This window comes from Suricata suricatta, chromosome 1, assembly GCF_006229205.1.
Source record: "Suricata suricatta isolate VVHF042 chromosome 1, meerkat_22Aug2017_6uvM2_HiC, whole genome shotgun sequence".
Taxonomy (NCBI): domain Eukaryota; kingdom Metazoa; phylum Chordata; class Mammalia; order Carnivora; family Herpestidae; genus Suricata; species Suricata suricatta.
The window spans coordinates 174,350,222-174,354,301 of record NC_043700.1 but is presented as its reverse complement, the minus strand read 5'-3'; the positions used below and the strand labels follow the sequence as shown (position 1 = coordinate 174,354,301).

Here is a 4,080-nt window from a genome sequence, read left to right as displayed (position 1 = left end):
ATTGCCCAGCATTTGATACATTTATCCTGTGAATATCAGTGTGGGTAACTTACTGCCCTCTTTGTGCTGGCTGATGCGAAGCTCAACCACATTTGTGGTCCAGCTTTCTAAAAAGTACGTAAGCCCTTGTGGAATTTATTTGGGCCATTACATTCATTTTATCCATTTTATCCCCCAATCTTTTCTGCTATCTTGCCCCAGTCTCCCATTTTATGTATTAGGCTGCTTATTTCATTTTACTTTATTTTATTTTGTCTCTGTTTATTTTGAGAGAGAGAGAGCATGAGCAAGGGAGAGGCAGAGAGGGAGAGAGAAAGGGGGAGAGAGAAGCCCAAGCAGGCTCTACACTTTCAACACAGAGCCAGATACAGGGCTTGAACTCATAAGATCATGACCTGAGCAGAAATCAAGAGTTGGATGCTTGACCAACTGAGCCACCCAGGCACCCCAGACTCCTTATTTTAAAATGAGGCAGACACAATTTATTCAGTTCAAAACCACTTGTGATCTAGTAAGAGAAATGAGAGGAATTCACAACTAAGAGTAAAATAATGTGGAACCTGAAAAGTGCCTTGGAAGGTGTTCAGAGTGTCTTCTGACACTGGACAGACACAAACTCCACGTCCCTCTAGTCCTCCCAGTTCCTGATACTGCAGAAGATGCATTCGTGGGTGCACCAAAAGCCACGGACCAGAATGTTCACAGCAGCACTGGAAAGTGGCCAAATGCCCATCAACAGTGCAGTGAAGAATGAGCCATGATAATAGTCACACGACGCGATACAATACAGCAACGAGAATGAACGGTACAGTGAGTCCCACAAACAACCCTGAGGAAACATGAACGAAGCAAGAGTACTCTTGGATTCCATCCAGAGGAATAGAAACAGGGTGAACTAAGCCATACAGCTGGAAGTCTGGACGGTGGCTACCCTTGGGAAGGAAGAGGTTGGTGACAGGGAAGGAGTCCAGGTGGTCTTCGTGGCACTGATCTGTTCTATTTTTTTTTTTTTATCTGGGTGCAGGTTCCATGGGTGTGTTGAGTTTTTGAACACTGACCTGTACAAATACACGTTCTTTTCTAAATGTAGGCTGTATGTAAAGGGTTTTTTTTTAATTTTTTAATGTTCATTTTGAGAGAGACAGGGAGCATGAGCTCAGAAGGGGCAGAGAGGGAGACACAGAATCAGAACAGGCTCCAGGTTCTGAGCTGTCAGCACAGAGCCTGATGCGAGACTTGAACCCATGAACCATGAGATCATGACCTGAGCCGAAGTCCGATGCTTTACCAGCTGAGCCACCCATGTGCCCCCCTTATACTTAAAGGTTTTAAAAAATGGCACATAAAGTGGCTTTATAAGGAAAAGACGTCAAATCTGATTTAGAAGAAAAAGGGGAGTCAGGAAGCTTCCCAGAGAACCACGCCGGTCCATGGAAGGAGCAGGAGTTCGGGGCGAGGGGTGGGGGGGGCAGATGGTAAACCTTACCCTATAGCGTTGCAGAGGACCCAGTAGGAACGTCGTGTGCAAAGTGCCGGGCAAGTGCCTGGGCCAGCAGAGGCCAGATTAACAATGGCTATTATCATTGGATTAGCTGACACTCCCAACAGAGCCATCAAAAACGCCTGGGATGCAGACAGGCGGGAGTGAAGAGGTGCGGAGTTAGCAAAACCAAGCACATCTTTAAAGATGGTTGTTGGGCCAGGGGCAGGTGTGTGGGGAGACAGCTCAGCCATGGGCTTGGCCTGTCCTGTGAGCTCGGCCTGGCTTTGGCAAACAGCAGGCTCTCATTAGTATTTGGATGGATCAAAGGAGCAGGTAAAAGACGGAGGGAGGAACAGTTGAAGGGAATGTACTTTAGGACCATGTGGTGGACACTCAGGCATGTCAAACTGATAAGTTCTACTTAATTTCTAGACACAAAGCATTATAAGCAGGAGGTGGTCTGAAAACATGAAGACAAAGCCAGAGGGCTGACCCGAGTGGTGCTGACCTGTGGTGGCAGGAGCAGGGTCACCCTGTTCCTTGCCCACATGGGAGAAAGGCAGAAACAGAATAAGCATTTTGAAATGTTAACAGCAGTTGGACAGAGTTGTTTTTGTCTTTTTGAATCAGATTTAAAATAATGGGCTTGGATTTTGTCTTTTTTGCTTTTTACAAAATCTCAAATGAAACTCCTGTTACCGCACAGGTCCTGGATGGATTGGGATTTAGAGACAGGAACTGGGCTTTGCCCCCAGGTGGTTGGGAGAAAGCATGGAACTGGAGGCTGAATCTGAGAGGCTGTCCTCCGGTCCCCACCGGTCTGGCCGGGATGTCCTGTGTGCTCAGCAAGCTGGGAGCTTCCTGCCTTGCCTGGGGCCCTTCTGTCCCGATACCCCAGCTGACGAGAACACCCTGCCATAGCCCTGGGCGGGGCTCCACGGATGGATCATTTCACTCCCCCAGACCTGACTCTGCCTACTGGCAACGGAATCCACAGCTCGCTGACAACCCTGTGTGTGCGAAGTAGGGGGACCATTGGAGCGTGCAGTGGCACCCCCCTGAATATGTGCCTGCAGAGGGGCATTGCCTCGGCTGCTCTTTTCCCAGGAGGAGGGGTTCCTGGCAGTGGCGGCTAGGTTGCCCTCCCTGAGGATCCCCCAGCTGATCGGAAGCAGCGGGATGCCCTCACGTCTCTGCTAAGTGCTGTTTCCCAAGCCGTGATCATCTGAACATGCTGGAGAGGAAGGGGCAGGCTTCTCTTCCTGGGGTTCCCTATGTGAGCATACGTGATTCAAATAAAATAATAAAATAAAATGCAATTAAAAAAAAAAGAAAAAAAGATGCTTTGTCCAGACCCTTGGTTGCACGTGAGAGAAAACCAAACCCCAAGTGGTGTAAAAGGGAATTCAGTCATGTAACTGAAAACTTCAAGTCACAATCATTATATATTGTCACGAGCATTTCTTCAGATAGGTCACAGTCATCTGTGCTTGTAGAAAGGATGGTACCCAGAGCCCTTGAGGACAAGGCACGCTGATCTCCTGGGCAGTTGCATGTTTTACCTCCCCTAGTAGACATGGATTGCCTCCTTTACGCAGCACCTTACTCCCTCTCTCATGGGAACATTTCCCTCACCTCCCACTCCCCGTTTGCTCATCCTGCTCCCATTCTGTCTCCTGTTTTGGGTGGAGCAGACTTTATCCCACGCTCCAGAAGTAGGCATGTGGTCCAAGTATGGCCAATCAGAACATTGTGTAAACTCCCCGCCACAGGGATTGGGTCCATGCTGGGCATGTGACCCAAACCAAGCTGATCAGGTCTAGCTGGAGTGAACCTTGCCTGTTGGCTTGTGTGGTCAGAGCAGAGAATGGTCTCCTTTTCACCAGACTTTGAGGTGTTGGCAGCCATCTTGCAACCATGAGGCAGAGCTGGTCTGAGATTAACACCACCACGGGTGGAAACAACAGGAGGTAGAAGCCAGGTCCTGATGCTGTTGATCCCACTTCCCGGATCCACGTGTGTCTGAAGCAAGGCTACCTCTGGGTGAACAAATAACTGCTCTTAAGCTCCTTTTTTGCACCAGTTGAGGCTGGGTCTTTGTCACATGCAACCAAAAGCATCTTGACTAAGCGTCTCAATTTTATATTTTAATTACTTTTCTGAAGTGTGATCCCATGTCATTTCCTCCTTAAATAAAGGATGCTCGATATAATTCAGCCTCCCTTTACGACTTGGGCTGATTGTTATTGCCCAGATGGGCCTAAGGAGCTGCTGGGGCGGGTCTCACGTTTACCTGCTGAGCTTGTCAGAGTTCTGGCTTTCCTGTTTTCCTTCTCTCTGCCCCGCTTCACAGCTGTTAAGGAGCAGCCTCTGGCTTCATCTCAGATTTGCTGCTTCTAGACTGCAGTGAGATTGGAAAGCAGTTAGCCAGAATTTGGGGATCTGGCATCAAATGAAAGTAAACGCCTTTAGTGTGGATTTGGAGACTGCTGGGGATGAATTGCAAGGACTCTGTGACATTTTGGCTGCCCCCGAGGATGGTTTCAGTGTTTGCTTTTTGTTTCTGCATGGTTCTGGTTGGATGAGGTTTCCGGATT

At 48.5% G+C, this 4,080-nt stretch overlaps 1 long non-coding RNA gene across 1 annotated transcript; it reads left to right on the top strand.

Moving 5' to 3' along the window:
* The first annotated feature begins 400 nt into the window (after positions 1-400).
* Positions 401-3,695, top strand: LOC115298798. Its single transcript, XR_003911857.1, has 2 exons — positions 401-947; positions 2,190-3,695. It is a non-coding gene; the product is annotated as an uncharacterized LOC115298798 (long non-coding RNA).
* The last annotated feature ends 385 nt before the right edge of the window (positions 3,696-4,080 follow it).